The sequence below is a fragment of the Paroedura picta genome, chromosome 11 (genome assembly GCF_049243985.1).
Source record: "Paroedura picta isolate Pp20150507F chromosome 11, Ppicta_v3.0, whole genome shotgun sequence".
Classification (NCBI taxonomy): Eukaryota; Metazoa; Chordata; class Lepidosauria; order Squamata; family Gekkonidae; genus Paroedura; species Paroedura picta.
In genome coordinates this window covers 54,233,590-54,254,277 of record NC_135379.1, presented here as the reverse complement: position 1 = coordinate 54,254,277, position 20,688 = coordinate 54,233,590, and positions in this window count along the sequence as shown.

The following is a 20,688-nucleotide window of genomic DNA, read 5'->3' as shown; positions in this document are numbered from 1 at the left end:
ATATATAAAGCTAAACGAACCGTTCACTGGGCACTTATCCGTACGAAGATCCCTATTGATTTACCTGTTTTTAAAAGGAAATAAAATGTGAAAAAAATATATCTACATCCCATGGCCTTTCCCAACCATTTAAATTTTTCTCTTACAGGTCTAACACTTCCGAAAAACCAATACAACGCCCACCCGGAACAATATATAAAGCTAAACGAACCGTTCACTGGGTACTTATCCGTACGAAAAACCCTATTCATTAACCTGTTTTTACAAGGAAGTAAATGTGAAAAAAATATTTCTACATCCCATGGCCTTTCCCAACCCTTTAAATTTTTCTCTTACAGGTCTAACGCTTCCGAAAAACCAATACAACGCCCACCCGGAACAATATATAAAGCTAAATGAACCGTTCACTGGGTACTTATCCGTACGAAAAACCCTATTGATTTACCTGTTTTTACAAGGAAGTAAATGTGAAAAAAACATTTCTACATCCCATGGCCTTTCCCAACCATTTAAATTTTTCTCTTACAGGTCTAACACTTCCGAAAAACTAATACAACGCCCACCCGGAACAATGTATAAAGCTAAACAAACCGTTCACTGGGCACTTATCCGTACGAAAATCCCTATTGATTTACCTGTTTTTACAAGGAAATAAAATGTGAAAAAAATATTTCTACATCCCATGGCCTTTCCCAACCATTTAAATTTTTCTCTTACAGGTCTAACGCTTCCGAAAAACCAATACAACGCCCACCCGGAACAATATAAAAAGTTAAACGAACCGTTCACTGGGTACATATCCGTACGAAAATCCCTATTGATTTTCCTGTTTTTACAAGGAAGTAAAATGTGAAAAAATATTTCTACATCCCATGGCCTTTCCCAACCATTTAAATTTTTCTCTTACAGGTCTAACACTTCTGAAAAACCAATACAACGCCCACCCGGAACAATATATAAAGCTAAACGAACCGTTCACTGGGTACTTATCCGTACGAAAAACCCTATTGATTTACCTGTTTTTACAAGGAAATAAAATGTGAAAAAAATATTTCTACATCCCATGGCCTTTCCCAACCATTTAAATTTTTCTCTTACAGGTCTAACGCTTCCGAAAAACCAATACAACGCCCACCCGGAACAATATATAAAGCTAAACGAACCGTTCACTGGGTACTTATCCGTACGAAAATCACTATTGATTTACCTGTTTTTAAACGGAAATAAAATGTGAAAAAAATATTTCTATATCCCATGGCCTTTCCCAACCATTTAAATTTTTCTCTTACAGGTCTAACACTTCCGAAAAACCAATACAACGCCCACCCGGAACAATATATAAAGCTAAACGAACCGTTCACTGGGCACTTATCCGTACAAAAAACCCTATTGATTTACCTCTTTTTACAAGGAAGTAAATGTGTAAAAAATATTTCTACATCCCATGCCCTTTCCCAACCATTTAAATTTTTCTCTTACAGGTCTAACACTTGCGAAAAACCAATACAACACCCACCCGGAACAATATATAAAGCTATACGAACCGTTCACTGGGTACTTATCCGTACGAAAATCCCTATTGATTTACCTGTTTTTAAAAGGAAATAAAATGTGAAAAAAATATTTCTACATCCCATGGCCTTTCCCAACCATTTAAATTTTTCTCTTACAGTTCTAACACTTCCGAAAAACCCATACAACGCCCACCCGGAACAATATATAAAGCTAAACGAACCGTTCACTGGGTAATTATCCGTACGAAAAACCCTATTGATTTACCTGTTTTTACAAGGAAGTAAATGTGAAAAAAATATTTCTACATCCCATGGCCTTTCCCAACCATTTAAATGTTTCTCTTACAGGTCTAACACTTCCGAAAATCAAATACAACGCCCACCCGGAAGAATATATAAAGATAAACGAACCGTTCACTAGCTACTTATCCGTACGAAAATCCCTATCGATTTTCCTGTTTTTACAAGGAAGTAAAATGAGAAAAAAATATTTCTACATACCATGGCCTTTCCCAACCATTGAAATTTTTCTCTTACAGGTCTAACACTTCCGAAAAACCAAAACAACGCCCACCCGGAACAATATATAAAGCTAAACGAACCGTTCACTGGGCACTTATCCGTACGAAAATCCCTATCGTTTTACCTGTATTTACAAGGAAATAAAATGTGAAAAAAATATTTCTACATACCATGGCCTTTCCCAACCATTTAAATTTTTCTCTTACAGGTCTAACACTTCCGAAAAACCAATACAACATCCACCCGGAACAATATATAAAGCTAAACGAACCGTTCACTGGGTACTTATCCGTACGAAAATCCCTATCGATTTTCCTGATTTTACAAGGAAGTAAAATGTGAAAAAAATATTTCTACATCCCATGGCCTTTCCCAACCATTTAAATTTTTCTCTTACAGGTCTAACACTTCCGAAAAACCAAAACAACGCCCACCCGGAACAATATATAAAGCTAAACGAACCGTTCACTGGGCACTTATCCGTACGAAAAACCCTATTGATTTACCTGTTTTTACAAGGAAATAAAATGTGAAAAAAATATTTCTACATCCCATGGCCTTTCCCAACCATTGAAATTTTTCTCTTACAGGTCTAACACTCCCGAAAAACCAAAACAATGCCCACCCGGAACAATATATAAAGCTAAACGAACCGTTCACTGGGTACTTATCCGTACGAAAATCCCTATCGATTTTCCTGTTTTTACAAGGAAGTAAAATGTCAAAAAAATAATTCTACATCCCATGGCCTTTCCCAACCATTTAAATTTTTCTCTTACAGGTCTAACACTTCCGAAAAACCAAAACAACGCCCACCCGGAACAATATATAAAGCTAAACGAACCGTTCACTGGGCACTTATCCGTACGAAAAACCCTATTGATTTACCTGTTTTTACAAGGAAATAAAATGTGAAAAAAATATTTCTACATCCCATGGCCTTTCCCAACCATTTAAATTTTTCTCTTACAGGTCTAACACTCCCGAAAAACCAAAACAACGCCCACCCGGAACAATATATAAAGCTAAATGAAGCTTTCACTGGGCACTTATCCGTACGAAAATCCCTATCGTTTTACCTGTATTTACAAGGAAATAAAATGTGAAAAAAATATTTCTACATACCATGGCCTTTCCCAACCATTTAAATTTTTCTCTTACAGGTCTAACACTTCCGAAAAACCAATACAACATCCACCCGGAACAATATATAAAGCTAAACGAACCGTTCACTGGGTACTTATCCGTACGAAAATCCCTATCGATTTTCCTGTTTTTACAAGGAAGTAAAATGTCAAAAAAATAATTCTACATCCCATGGCCTTTCCCAACCATTTAAATTTTTCTCTTACAGGTCTAACACTTCCGAAAAACCAAAACAACGCCCACCCGGAACAATATATAAAGCTAAACGAACCGTTCACTGGGCACTTATCCGTACGAAAAACCCTATTGATTTACCTGTTTTTACAAGGAAATAAAATGTGAAAAAAATATTTCTACATCCCATGGCCTTTCCCAACCATTTAAATTTTTCTCTTACAGGTCTAACACTCCCGAAAAACCAAAACAATGCCCACCCGGAACAATATATAAAGCTAAACGAACCGTTCACTGGGCACTTATCCGTACGAAAAACCCTATTGATTTACCAGTTTTACAAGGAAATAAAATGTGAAAAAAATATTTCTACATCCCATGGCCTTTCCCAACCATTTAAATTCTTCTCTTACAGGTCTAACACATCCGAAAAACCAATACAACGCCCACCCGGAACAATATATAAAGCTAAACGAACCGTTCACTGGGTACATATCCGTACGAAAATCCCTATTGTTTTTCCTGTTTTTACAAGGAAGTAAAATGTGAAAAAAATATTTCTACATCCCATGGCCTTTCCCAACCATTTAAATTTTTCTCTTACAGGTCTAACACTTCCGAAAAACCAATACAACGCCCACCCAGAACAATATATAAAGCTAAACGAACCGTTCACTGGGTACTTATCCGTACGAAAAACCCTATTGATTTACCTGTTTTTACAAGGAAGTAAATGTGAAAAAAATATTTCTACATCCCATGGCCTTTCCCAACCATTTAAATTTTTCTCTTACAGGTCTAACACTTCCGAAAATCCAATACAACACCCACCCCGAACAATATATAAAGATAAACGAACCGTTCACTAGGTACTTATCCGTCCGAAAATCCCTATTGATTTTCCTGTTTTTACAAGGAAGTAAAATGTGAAAAAAATATTTCTACATCCCATGGCCTTTCCCAACCATTTAAATTTTTCTCTTACAGGTCTAACACTTCCGAAAATCCAATACAACGCCCACCCCGAACAATATATAAAGCTAAACGAACGGTTCACTGGGGACTTATCCGTACGAAAATCCCTATCGATTTTCCTGTTTTTACAAGGAAGTAAAATGTGAAAAAAATAATTCTACATCCCATGGCCTTTCCCAACCATTTAAATTTTTCTCTTACAGGTCTAACACTTCCGAAAAACCAAAACAATGCCCACCCGGAACAATATATAAAGCTAAACGAACCGTTCACTGGGCACTTATCCATACGAAAAACCCTTTTGATTTACCTGTTTTACAAGGAAATAAAATGTGAAAAAAATATTTCTACATCCCATGGCCTTTCCCAACCATTTAAATTCTTCTCTTACAGGTCTAACACATCCGAAAAACCAATACAACGCCCACCCGGAACAATATATAAAGCTAAACGAACCGTTCACTGGGTACTTATCCGTACGAAAAACCCTATTGATTTACCTGTTTTTACAAGGAAATAAAATGTGAAAAAAATATTTCTACATCCCATGGCCTTTCCCAACCATTTAAATTTTTCTCTTACAGGTCTAACACTCCCGAAAAACCAAAACAACGCCCACCCGGAACAATATATAAAGCTAAATGAAGCTTTCACTGGGCACTTATCCGTACGAAAATCCCTATCGTTTTACCTGTATTTACAAGGAAATAAAATGTGAAAAAAATATTTCTACATACCATGGCCTTTCCCAACCATTTAAATTTTTCTCTTACAGGTCTAACACTTCCGAAAAACCAATACAACATCCACCCGGAACAATATATAAAGCTAAACGAACCGTTCACTGGGTACTTATCCGTACGAAAATCCCTATCGATTTTCCTGTTTTTACAAGGAAGTAAAATGTCAAAAAAATAATTCTACATCCCATGGCCTTTCCCAACCATTTAAATTTTTCTCTTACAGGTCTAACACTTCCGAAAAACCAAAACAACGCCCACCCGGAACAATATATAAAGCTAAACGAACCGTTCACTGGGCACTTATCCGTACGAAAAACCCTATTGATTTACCTGTTTTTACAAGGAAATAAAATGTGAAAAAAATATTTCTACATCCCATGGCCTTTCCCAACCATTTAAATTTTTCTCTTACAGGTCTAACACTCCCGAAAAACCAAAACAACGCCCACCCGGAACAATATATAAAGCTAAATGAAGCTTTCACTGGGCACTTATCCGTACGAAAATCCCTATCGTTTTACCTGTATTTACAAGGAAATAAAATGTGAAAAAAATATTTCTACATACCATGGCCTTTCCCAACCATTTAAATTTTTCTCTTACAGGTCTAACACTTCCGAAAAACCAATACAACATCCACCCGGAACAATATATAAAGCTAAACGAACCGTTCACTGGGTACTTATCCGTACGAAAATCCCTATCGATTTTCCTGTTTTTACAAGGAAGTAAAATGTCAAAAAAATAATTCTACATCCCATGGCCTTTCCCAACCATTTAAATTTTTCTCTTACAGGTCTAACACTTCCGAAAAACCAAAACAACGCCCACCCGGAACAATATATAAAGCTAAACGAACCGTTCACTGGGCACTTATCCGTACGAAAAACCCTATTGATTTACCTGTTTTTACAAGGAAATAAAATGTGAAAAAAATATTTCTACATCCCATGGCCTTTCCCAACCATTTAAATTTTTCTCTTACAGGTCTAACACTCCCGAAAAACCAAAACAATGCCCACCCGGAACAATATATAAAGCTAAACGAACCGTTCACTGGGCACTTATCCGTACGAAAAACCCTATTGATTTACCAGTTTTACAAGGAAATAAAATGTGAAAAAAATATTTCTACATCCCATGGCCTTTCCCAACCATTTAAATTCTTCTCTTACAGGTCTAACACATCCGAAAAACCAATACAACGCCCACCCGGAACAATATATAAAGCTAAACGAACCGTTCACTGGGTACATATCCGTACGAAAATCCCTATTGTTTTTCCTGTTTTTACAAGGAAGTAAAATGTGAAAAAAATATTTCTACATCCCATGGCCTTTCCCAACCATTTAAATTTTTCTCTTACAGGTCTAACACTTCCGAAAAACCAATACAACGCCCACCCAGAACAATATATAAAGCTAAACGAACCGTTCACTGGGTACTTATCCGTACGAAAAACCCTATTGATTTACCTGTTTTTACAAGGAAGTAAATGTGAAAAAAATATTTCTACATCCCATGGCCTTTCCCAACCATTTAAATTTTTCTCTTACAGGTCTAACACTTCCGAAAATCCAATACAACACCCACCCCGAACAATATATAAAGATAAACGAACCGTTCACTAGGTACTTATCCGTCCGAAAATCCCTATTGATTTTCCTGTTTTTACAAGGAAGTAAAATGTGAAAAAAATATTTCTACATCCCATGGCCTTTCCCAACCATTTAAATTTTTCTCTTACAGGTCTAACACTTCCGAAAATCCAATACAACGCCCACCCCGAACAATATATAAAGCTAAACGAACGGTTCACTGGGGACTTATCCGTACGAAAATCCCTATCGATTTTCCTGTTTTTACAAGGAAGTAAAATGTGAAAAAAATAATTCTACATCCCATGGCCTTTCCCAACCATTTAAATTTTTCTCTTACAGGTCTAACACTTCCGAAAAACCAAAACAATGCCCACCCGGAACAATATATAAAGCTAAACGAACCGTTCACTGGGCACTTATCCATACGAAAAACCCTTTTGATTTACCTGTTTTACAAGGAAATAAAATGTGAAAAAAATATTTCTACATCCCATGGCCTTTCCCAACCATTTAAATTCTTCTCTTACAGGTCTAACACATCCGAAAAACCAATACAACGCCCACCCGGAACAATATATAAAGCTAAACGAACCGTTCACTGGGTACTTATCCGTACGAAAAACCCTATTGATTTACCTGTTTTTACAAGGAAGTAAATGTGAAAAAAATATTTCTACATCCCATGGCCTTTCCCAACCATTTAAATTTTTCTCTTACAGGTCTAACACTTCCGAAAATCCAATACAACGCCCACCCCGAACAATATATAAAGATAAACGAACCGTTCACTAGGTACTTATCCGTCCGGAAATCCCTATTGATTTTCCTGTTTTTACAAGGAAGTAAAATGTGAAAAAAATATTTCTACATCCCATGGCCTTTCCCAACCATTTAAATTTTTCTCTTACAGGTCTAACACTTCCGAAAATCCAATACAACGCCCACCCCGAACAATATATAAAGCTAAACGAACGGTTCACTGGGGACTTATCCGTACGAAAATCCCTATCGATTTTCCTGTTTTTACAAGGAAGTAAAATGTGAAAAAAATAATTCTACATCCCATGGCCTTTCCCAACCATTTAAATTTTTCTCTTACAGGTCTAACACTTCCGAAAAACCAAAACAATGCCCACCCGGAACAATATATAAAGCTAAACGAACCGTTCACTGGGCACTTATCCATACGAAAAACCCTTTTGATTTACCTGTTTTACAAGGAAATAAAATGTGAAAAAAATATTTCTACATCCCATGGCCTTTCCCAACCATTTAAATTCTTCTCTTACAGGTCTAACACATCCGAAAAACCAATACAACGCCCACCCGGAACAATATATAAAGCTAAACGAACCGTTCACTGGGTACATATCCGTACGAAAATCCGTATTGATTTTCCTGTTTTTACAAGGAAGTAAAATGTGAAAAAAATATTTCTACATCCCATGGCCTTTCCCAACCATTTAAATTTTTCTCTTACAGGTCTAACACTTCCGAAAAACCAATACAACGCTCACCCGGAACAATATATAAAGCTAAACGAACCGTTCATTGGGTACTTATCCGTACGAAAAACCCTATTGATTTACCTGTTTTTACAAGGAAGTAAATGTGAAAAAAATATTTCTACATTCCATGGCCTTTCCCAACCATTTAAATTTTTCTCTTACAGGTCTAACACTTCCGAAAATCCAATACAACGCCCACCCCGAACAATATATAAAGATAAACGAACCGTTCACTAGGTACTTATCCGTCCAAAAATCCCTATCGATTTTCCTGTTTTTACAAGGAAGTAAAATGTGAAAAAAATATTTCTACATCCCATGGCCTTTCCCAACCATTTAAATTTTTCTCTTACAGGTCTAACACTTCCGAAAATCCAATACAACGCCCACCCCGAACAATATATAAAGCTAAACGAACGGTTCACTGGGTACTTATCCGTACGAAAATCCCTATTGATTTTCCTGTTTTTACAAGGAAGTAAAATGTGAAAAAAATATTTCTACATCCCATGGCCTTTCCCAACCATTTAAATTTTTCTCTTACAGGTCTAACACTTCCGAAAAACCAATACAACGCCCACCCGGAACAATATATAAAGCTAAACGAACCGTTCACTGGGCACTTATCCGTACGAAAAAACCTATTGATTTACCTGTTTATACAAGGAAATAAAATGTGAAAAAAATATTTCTACATCCCATGGCCTTTCCCAACCATTTAAATTTTTCTCTTACAGGTCTAACGCTTCCGAAAAACCAATACAACGCCCACCCGGAACAATATATAAAGCTAAACGAACCGTTCACTGGGTACATATCCGTACGAAAATCCCTATTGATTTTCCTGTTTTTATAAGGAAGTAAAATGTGAAAAAAATATTTCTACATCCCATGGCCTTTCCCAACCATTTAAATTTTTCTCTTACAGGTCTAACACTTTCAAAAAACCAATACAACGCCCACCCGGAACAATATATAAAGCTAAACGAACCGTTCACTGGGTACTTATCCGTACGAAAATCCCTATTGATTTACCTGTTTTTAAAAGGAAATAAAATGTGAAAAAAATATTTCTACATCCCATGGCCTTTCCCAACCATTTAAATTAGTCTCTTACAGGTCTAACACTTCTGAAAAACCAATACAACGCCCACCCGGAACAATATATAAAGCTAAACGAACCGTTCACTGGGTACTTATCCGTACGAAAAACCCTATTGATTTACCTGTTTTTACAAGGAAGTAAATGTGAAAAAAATATTTCTACATCCCATGGCCTTTCCCAACCATTTAAATTTTTCTCTTACAGGTCTAACACTTCCGAAAAACCAATACAACGCCCACCCGGAACAATATATAAAGCTAAACGAACCGTTCACTGGGTACTTATCCGTACGAAAAACCCTATTGATTTACCTGTTTTTACAAGGAAGTAAATGTGAAAAAAATATTTCTACATCCCATGGCCTTTCCCAACCATTTAAATTTTTCTCTTACAGGTCTAACATTTCCGAAAATCCAATACAACGCCCACCCCGAACAATATATAAAGATAAACGAACCGTTCACTAGGTACTTATCCGTCCGAAAATCCCTATCGATTTTCCTGTTTTTACAAGGAAGTAAAATGTGAAAAAAATATTTCTACATCCCATGGCCTTTCCCAACCATTTAAATTTTTCTCTTACAGGTCTAACACTTCTGAAAAACCAAAACAACGCCCACCCGGAACAATATATAAAGCTAAACGAACCGTTCACTGGGCACTTATCCGTACGAAAAACCCTATTGATTTACCTGTTTTTACAAGGAAATAAAATGTGAAAAAAATATTTCTACATCCCATGGCCTTTCCCAACCATTAAAATTTTTCTCTTACAGGTCTAACACTTCCGAAAAACCAATACAACGCCCACCCGGAAGAATATATAAAGATAAACGAACCGTTCACTGGGTACTTATCCGAATGAAAATCCCTATCGATTTTCCTGTTTTTACAAGGAAGTAAAATGTGAAAAAATATTTCTACATCCCATGGCCTTTCCCAACCATTTAAATTTTTCTCTTACAGGTCTAACACTTCCGAAAAAACAATACAACGCCCACCCGGAACAATATATAAAGCTGTATGAACCGTTCACTGGGCACTTATCCGTACGAAAAACCCTATTGATTTACCTGTTTTTACAAGGAAATAAAATGTGAAAAAAATATTTCTGCATCCCATGGCCTTTCCCAACCATTTAAATTTTTCTCTTACAGGTCTAACACTTCCGAAAAACCAATACAACGCCCACCCGGAAGAATATATAAAGATAAACGAACCGTTCACTGGGTACTTATCCGTATGAAAATCCCTATCGATTTTCCTGTTTTTACAAGGAAGTAAAATGTGAAAAAATATTTCTACATCCCATGGCCTTTCCCAACCATTTAAATTTTTCTCTTACAGGTCTAACGCTTCCGAAAAACCAATACAACGCCCACCCGGAACAATATATAAAGCTAAACGAACCGTTCACTGGGTACATATCCGTACGAAAATCCCTATTGATTTTCCTGTTTTTATAAGGAAGTAAAATGTGAAAAAAATATTTCTACATCCCATGGCCTTTCCCAACCATTTAAATTTTTCTCTTACAGGTCTAACACTTTCAAAAAACCAATACAACGCCCACCCGGAACAATATATAAAGCTAAACGAACCGTTCACTGGGTACTTATCCGTACGAAAATCCCTATTGATTTACCTGTTTTTAAAAGGAAATAAAATGTGAAAAAAATCTTTCTACATCCCATGGCCTTTCCCAACCATTTAAATTATTCTCTTACAGGTCTAACACTTCTGAAAAACCAATACAACGCCCACCCGGAACAATATATAAAGCTAAACGAACCGTTCACTGGGTACTTATCCGTACGAAAAACCCTATTGATTTACCTGTTTTTACAAGGAAGTAAATGTGAAAAAAATATTTCTACATCCCATGGCCTTTCCCAACCATTTAAATTTTTCTCTTACAGGTCTAACACTTCTGAAAAACCAATACAACGCCCACCCGGAACAATATATAAAGCTAAACGAACCGTTCACTGGGTACTTATCCGTACGAAAAACCCTTTTGATTTACCTGTTTTACAAGGAAATAAAATGTGAAAAAAATATTTCTACATCCCATGGCCTTTCCCAACCATTTAAATTCTTCTCTTACAGGTCTAACACATCCGAAAAACCAATACAACGCCCACCCGGAACAATATATAAAGCTAAACGAACCGTTCACTGGGTACATATCCGTACGAAAATCCGTATTGATTTTCCTGTTTTTACAAGGAAGTAAAATGTGAAAAAAATATTTCTACATCCCATGGCCTTTCCCAACCATTTAAATTTTTCTCTTACAGGTCTAACACTTCCGAAAAACCAATACAACGCTCACCCGGAACAATATATAAAGCTAAACGAACCGTTCATTGGGTACTTATCCGTACGAAAAACCCTATTGATTTACCTGTTTTTACAAGGAAGTAAATGTGAAAAAAATATTTCTACATTCCATGGCCTTTCCCAACCATTTAAATTTTTCTCTTACAGGTCTAACACTTCCGAAAATCCAATACAACGCCCACCCCGAACAATATATAAAGATAAACGAACCGTTCACTAGGTACTTATCCGTCCAAAAATCCCTATCGATTTTCCTGTTTTTACAAGGAAGTAAAATGTGAAAAAAATATTTCTACATCCCATGGCCTTTCCCAACCATTTAAATTTTTCTCTTACAGGTCTAACACTTCCGAAAATCCAATACAACGCCCACCCCGAACAATATATAAAGCTAAACGAACGGTTCACTGGGTACTTATCCGTACGAAAATCCCTATTGATTTTCCTGTTTTTACAAGGAAGTAAAATGTGAAAAAAATATTTCTACATCCCATGGCCTTTCCCAACCATTTAAATTTTTCTCTTACAGGTCTAACACTTCCGAAAAACCAATACAACGCCCACCCGGAACAATATATAAAGCTAAACGAACCGTTCACTGGGCACTTATCCGTACGAAAAAACCTATTGATTTACCTGTTTATACAAGGAAATAAAATGTGAAAAAAATATTTCTACATCCCATGGCCTTTCCCAACCATTTAAATTTTTCTCTTACAGGTCTAACGCTTCCGAAAAACCAATACAACGCCCACCCGGAACAATATATAAAGCTAAACGAACCGTTCACTGGGTACATATCCGTACGAAAATCCCTATTGATTTTCCTGTTTTTATAAGGAAGTAAAATGTGAAAAAAATATTTCTACATCCCATGGCCTTTCCCAACCATTTAAATTTTTCTCTTACAGGTCTAACACTTTCAAAAAACCAATACAACGCCCACCCGGAACAATATATAAAGCTAAACGAACCGTTCACTGGGTACTTATCCGTACGAAAATCCCTATTGATTTACCTGTTTTTAAAAGGAAATAAAATGTGAAAAAAATATTTCTACATCCCATGGCCTTTCCCAACCATTTAAATTAGTCTCTTACAGGTCTAACACTTCTGAAAAACCAATACAACGCCCACCCGGAACAATATATAAAGCTAAACGAACCGTTCACTGGGTACTTATCCGTACGAAAAACCCTATTGATTTACCTGTTTTTACAAGGAAGTAAATGTGAAAAAAATATTTCTACATCCCATGGCCTTTCCCAACCATTTAAATTTTTCTCTTACAGGTCTAACACTTCCGAAAAACCAATACAACGCCCACCCGGAACAATATATAAAGCTAAACGAACCGTTCACTGGGTACTTATCCGTACGAAAAACCCTATTGATTTACCTGTTTTTACAAGGAAGTAAATGTGAAAAAAATATTTCTACATCCCATGGCCTTTCCCAACCATTTAAATTTTTCTCTTACAGGTCTAACATTTCCGAAAATCCAATACAACGCCCACCCCGAACAATATATAAAGATAAACGAACCGTTCACTAGGTACTTATCCGTCCGAAAATCCCTATCGATTTTCCTGTTTTTACAAGGAAGTAAAATGTGAAAAAAATATTTCTACATCCCATGGCCTTTCCCAACCATTTAAATTTTTCTCTTACAGGTCTAACACTTCTGAAAAACCAAAACAACGCCCACCCGGAACAATATATAAAGCTAAACGAACCGTTCACTGGGCACTTATCCGTACGAAAAACCCTATTGATTTACCTGTTTTTACAAGGAAATAAAATGTGAAAAAAATATTTCTACATCCCATGGCCTTTCCCAACCATTAAAATTTTTCTCTTACAGGTCTAACACTTCCGAAAAACCAATACAACGCCCACCCGGAAGAATATATAAAGATAAACGAACCGTTCACTGGGTACTTATCCGAATGAAAATCCCTATCGATTTTCCTGTTTTTACAAGGAAGTAAAATGTGAAAAAATATTTCTACATCCCATGGCCTTTCCCAACCATTTAAATTTTTCTCTTACAGGTCTAACACTTCCGAAAAAACAATACAACGCCCACCCGGAACAATATATAAAGCTGTATGAACCGTTCACTGGGCACTTATCCGTACGAAAAACCCTATTGATTTACCTGTTTTTACAAGGAAATAAAATGTGAAAAAAATATTTCTGCATCCCATGGCCTTTCCCAACCATTTAAATTTTTCTCTTACAGGTCTAACACTTCCGAAAAACCAATACAACGCCCACCCGGAAGAATATATAAAGATAAACGAACCGTTCACTGGGTACTTATCCGTATGAAAATCCCTATCGATTTTCCTGTTTTTACAAGGAAGTAAAATGTGAAAAAATATTTCTACATCCCATGGCCTTTCCCAACCATTTAAATTTTTCTCTTACAGGTCTAACGCTTCCGAAAAACCAATACAACGCCCACCCGGAACAATATATAAAGCTAAACGAACCGTTCACTGGGTACATATCCGTACGAAAATCCCTATTGATTTTCCTGTTTTTATAAGGAAGTAAAATGTGAAAAAAATATTTCTACATCCCATGGCCTTTCCCAACCATTTAAATTTTTCTCTTACAGGTCTAACACTTTCAAAAAACCAATACAACGCCCACCCGGAACAATATATAAAGCTAAACGAACCGTTCACTGGGTACTTATCCGTACGAAAATCCCTATTGATTTACCTGTTTTTAAAAGGAAATAAAATGTGAAAAAAATCTTTCTACATCCCATGGCCTTTCCCAACCATTTAAATTATTCTCTTACAGGTCTAACACTTCTGAAAAACCAATACAACGCCCACCCGGAACAATATATAAAGCTAAACGAACCGTTCACTGGGTACTTATCCGTACGAAAAACCCTATTGATTTACCTGTTTTTACAAGGAAGTAAATGTGAAAAAAATATTTCTACATCCCATGGCCTTTCCCAACCATTTAAATTTTTCTCTTACAGGTCTAACACTTCTGAAAAACCAATACAACGCCCACCCGGAACAATATATAAAGCTAAACGAACCGTTCACTGGGTACTTATCCGTACGAAAAACCCTATTGATTTACCTGTTTTTACAAGGAAGTAAATGTGAAAAAAATATTTCTACATCCTATGGCCTTTCCCAACCATTTAAATTTTTCTCTTACAGGTCTAACACTTCCGAAAATCCAATACAACGCCCACCCCGAACAATATATAAAGATAAACGAACCGTTCACTAGGTACTTATCCGTCCGAAAATCCCTATCGATTTTCCTGTTTTTACAAGGAAGTAAAATGTGAAAAAAATATTTCTACATCCCATGGCCTTTCCCAACCATTTAAATTTTTCTCTTACAGGTCTAACACTTCTGAAAAACCAAAACAACGCCCACCCGGAACAATATATAAAGCTAAACGAACCGTTCACTGGGCACTTATCCGTACGAAAAACCCTATTGATTTACCTGTTTTTACAAGGAAATAAAATGTGAAAAAAATATTTCTACATCCCATGGCCTTTCCCAACCATTTAAATTTTTCTCTTACAGGTCTAACACTTCCGAAAAACCAATACAACGCCCACCCGGAAGAATATATAAAGATAAACGAACCGTTCACTGGGTACTTATCCGTATGAAAATCCCTATCGATTTTCCTGTTTTTACAAGGAAGTAAAATGTGAAAAAATATTTCTATATCCCATGGCCTTTCCCAACCATTTAAATTTTTCTCTTACAGGTCTAACACTTCCGAAAAAACAATACAACGCCCACCCGGAACAATATATAAAGCTGTATGAACCGTTCACTGGGCACTTATCCGTACGAAAAACCCTATTGATTTACCTGTTTTTACAAGGAAATAAAATGTGAAAAAAATATTTCTACATCCCATGGCCTTTCCCAACCATTTAAATTTTTCTCTTACAGGTCTAACACTTCCGAAAAACCAATACAACGCCCACCCGGAAGAATATATAAAGATAAATGAACCGTTCACTGGGTACTTATCCGTATGAAAATCCCTATCGATTTTCCTGTTTTTACAAGGAAGTAAAATGTGAAAAAATATTTCTACATCCCATGGCCTTTTCCAACCATTTAAATTTTTCTCTTACAGGTCTAACACTTCCGAAAAACCAATACAACGCCCACCCGGAACAATATATAAAGCTAAACGAACCGTTCACTGGGCACTTATCCGTATGAAAATCCCTATCGATTTTCCTGTTTTTACAAGGAAGTAAAATGTGAAAAAATATTTCTACATCCCATGGCCTTTCCCAACCATTTATATTTTTCTCTTACAGGTCTAACACTTCCGAAAAAACAATACAACGCCCACCCGGAACAATATATAAAGCTGTATGAACCGTTCACTGGGCACTTATCCGTACGAAAAACCCTATTGATTTACCTGTTTTTACAAGGAAATAAAATGTGAAAAAAATATTTCTACATCCCATGGCCTTTCCCAACCATTTAAATTTTTCTCTTACAGGTCTAACATTTCCGAAAAACCAATACAACTCCCACCCGGAAGAATATATAAAGATAAACGAACCGTTCACTGGGTACTTATCCGTATGAAAATCCCTATCGATTTTCCTGTTTTTACAAGGAAGTAAAATGTGAAAAAATATTTCTACATCCCATGGCCTTTTCCAACCATTTAAATTTTTCTCTTACAGGTCTAACACTTCCGAAAAACCAATACAACGCCCACCCGGAACAATATATAAAGCTAAACGAACCGTTCACTGGGCACTTATCCGTACGAAAAACCCTATTGATTTACCTGTTTTTACAAGGAAATAAAATGTGAAAAAAATATTTCTACATCCCATGGCCTTTCCCAACCATTTAAATTTTTCTCTTACAGGTCTAACACTTCCGAAAAACCAATACAACGCCCACCCGGAAGAATATATAAAGATAAACGAACCGTTCACTGGGTACTTATCCGTATGAAAATCGCTATCGATTTTCCTGTTTTTACAAGGAAGTAAAATGTGAAAAAATATTTCTACATCCCATGGCCTTTTCCAACCATTTAAATTTTTCTCTTACAGGTCTAACACTTCCCAAAAACCAATACAACGCCCACCCGGAACAATATATAAAGCTAAACGAACCGTTCACTGGGCACTTATCCGTACGAAAAACCCTATTGATTTTCCTGTTTTTATAAGGAAGTAAAATGTGAAAAAAATATTTCTACATCCCATGGCCTTTCCCAACCATTTAAATTTTTCTCTTACAGGTCTAACACTTCCAAAAAACCAATACAACGCCCACCCGGAACAATATATAAAGCTAAACGAACCGTTCACTGGGTACTTATCCGTACGAAAAAACCTATTGATTTACCTGTTTTTACAAGGAAGTAAATGTGAAAAAAATATTTCTACATCCCATGGCCTTTCCCAACCATTTAAATTTTTCTCTTACAGGTCTAACACTTTCAAAAAACCAATACAACGCCCACCCGGAACAATATATAAAGCTAAACGAACCGTTCACTGGGTACTTATCCGTACGAAAATCCCTATTGATTTACCTGTTTTTAAAAGGAAATAAAATGTGAAAAAAATATTTCTACATCCCATGGCCTTTCCCAACCATTTAAATTATTCTCTTACAGGTCTAACACTTCTGAAAAACCAATACAACGCCCACCCGGAACAATATATAAAGCTAAACGGACCGTTCACTGGGTACTTATCCGTACGAAAAACCCTATTGATTTACCTGTTTTTACAAGGAAGTAAATGTGAAAAAAATATTTCTACATCCCATGGCCTTTCCCAACCATTTAAATTTTTCTCTTACAGGTCTAACACTTCCGAAAAACCAATACAACGCCCACCCGGAACAATATATAAAGCTAAACGAACCGTTCACTGGGTACTTATCCGTACGAAAAACCCTATTGATTTACCTGTTTTTACAAGGAAGTAAATGTGAAAAAAATATTTCTACATCCCATGGCCTTTCCCAACCATTTAAATTTTTCTCTTACAGGTCTAACACTTCCGAAAATCCAAAACAACGCCCACCCGGAACAATATATAAAGTTAAACGAACCGTTCACTGGGCACTTATCCGTACGAAAAACCCTATTGATTTACCTGTTTTTACAAGGAAATAAAATGTGAAAAAAATATTTCTACATCCCATGGCCTTTCCCAACCATTTAAATTTTTCTCTTACAGGTCTAACACTTCCGAAAAACCAATACAACGCCCACCCGGAAGAATATATAAAGATAAACGAACCGTTCACTGGGTACTTATCCGTATGAAAATCCCTATCGATTTTCCTGTTTTTACAAGGAAGTAAAATGTGAAAAAATATTTCTACATCCCATGGCCTTTCCCAACCATTTAAATTTTTCTCTTACAGGTCTAACACTTCCGAAAAAACAATACAACGCCCACCCGGAACAATATATAAAGCTGTATGAACCGTTCACTGGGCACTTATCCGTACGAAAAACCCTATTGATTTACCTGTTTTTACAAGGAAATAAAATGTGAAAAAAATATTTCTACATCCCATGGCCTTTCCCAACCATTTAAATTTTTCTCTTACAGGTCTAACACTTCCGAAAAACCAATACAACGCCCACCCGGAAGAATATATAAAGATAAACGAACCGTTCACTGGGTACTTATCCGTATGAAAATCCCTATCGATTTTCCTGTTTTTACAAGGAAGTAAAATGTGAAAAAATATTTCTACATCCCATGGCCTTTTCCAGCCATTTAAATTTTTCTCTTACAGGTCTAACACTTCCGAAAAACCAATACAACGCCCACCCGGAACAATATATAAAGCTAAACGAACCGTTCACTGGGCACTTATCCGTATGAAAATCCCTATCGATTTTCCTGTTTTTACAAGGAAGTAAAATGTGAAAAAATATTTCTACATCCCATGGCCTTTCCCAACCATTTAAATTTTTCTCTTACAGGTCTAACACTTCCGAAAAAACAATACAACGCCCACCCGGAACAATATATAAAGCTGTATGAACCGTTCACTGGGCACTTATCCGTACGAAAAACCCTATTGATTTACCTGTTTTTACAAGGAAATAAAATGTGAAAAAATATTTCTACATCCCATGGCCTTTCCCAACCATTTAAATTTTTCTCTTACAGGTCTAACACTTCCGAAAAACCAATACAACGCCCACCCGGAAGAATATATAAAGATAAACGAACCGTTCACTGGGTACTTATCCGTATGAAAATCCCTATCGATTTTCCTGTTTTTACAACGAAGTAAAATGTGAAAAAATATTTCTACATCCCATGGCCTTTTCCAACCATTTAAATTTTTCTCTTACAGGTCTAACACTTCCGAAAAACCAATACAACGCCCACCCGGAACAATATATAAAGCTAAACGAACCGTTCACTGGGCACTTATCCGTACGAAAAACCCTATTGATTTACCTGTTTTTACAAGGAAATAAAATGTGAAAAAAATATTTCTACATCCCATGGCCTTTCCCAACCATTTAAATTTTTCTCTTACAGGTCTAACACTTCCGAAAAACCAATACAACGCCCACCCGGAAGAATATATAAAGATAAACGAACCGTTCACTGGGTACTTATCCGTATGAAAATCGCTATCGATTTTCCTGTTTTTACAAGGAAGTAAAATGTGAAAAAATATTTCTACATCCCATGGCCTTTTCCAACCGTTTAAATTTTTCTCTTACCGGTCTAACACTTCCGAAAAACCAATACAACGCCCACCCGGAACAATATATAAAGCTAAACGAACCGTTCACTGGGCACTTATCCGTACGAAAAACCCTATTGATTTACCTGTTTTTACAAGGAAATAAAATGTGAAAAAAATATTTCTACATCCCATGGCCTTTCCCAACCATTTAAATTTTTCTCTTACAGGTCTAACGCTTCCGAAAAACCGATACAACGCCCACCCGGAACAATATATAAAGCTAAACGAACCGTTCACTGGGTACATATCCGTACGAAAATCCCTATTGATTTTCCTGTTTTTATAAGGAAGTAAAATGTGAAAAAAATATTTCTACATCCCATGGCCTTTCCCAACCATTTAAATTTTTCTCTTACAGGTCTAACACTTCCAAAAAACCAATACAACGCCCACCCGGAACAATATATAAAGCTAAACGAACCGTTCACTGGGTACTTATCCGTACGAAAAACCCTATTGATTTACCTGTTTTTACAAGGAAGTAAATGTGAAAAAAATATTTCTACATCCCATGGCCTTTCCCAACCATTTAAATTTTTCTCTTACAGGTCTAACACTTTCAAAAAACCAATACAACGCCCACCCGGAACAATATATAAAGCTAAACGAACCGTTCACTGGGTACTTATCCGTACGAAAATCCCTATTGATTTACCTGTTTTTACAAGGAAATAAAATGTGAAAAAAATATTTCTACATCCCATGGCCTTTCCCAACCATTTAAATTATTCTCTTACAGGTCTAACACTTCTGAAAAACCAATACAACGCCCACCCGGAAGAATATATAAAGATAAACGAACCGTTCACTGGGTACTTATCCGTATGAAAATCCCTATCGATTTTCCTGTTTTTACAAGGAAGTAAAATGTGAAAAAATATTTCTACATCCCATGGCCTTTCCCAACCATTTAAATTTTTCTCTTACAGGTCTAACACTTCCGAAAAAACAATACAACGCCCACCCGGAACAATATATAAAGCTGTATGAACCGTTCACTGGGCACTTATCCGTACGAAAAACCCTATTGATTTACCTGTTTTTACAAGGAAATAAAATGTGAAAAAAATATTTCTACATCCCATGGCCTTTCCCAACCATTTAAATTTTTCTCTTACAGGTCTAACACTTCCGAAAAACCAATACAACGCCCACCCGGAAGAATATATAAAGATAAACGAACCGTTCACTGGGTACTTATCCGTATGAAAATCCCTATCGATTTTCCTGTTTTTACAAGGAAGTAAAATGTGAAAAAATATTTCT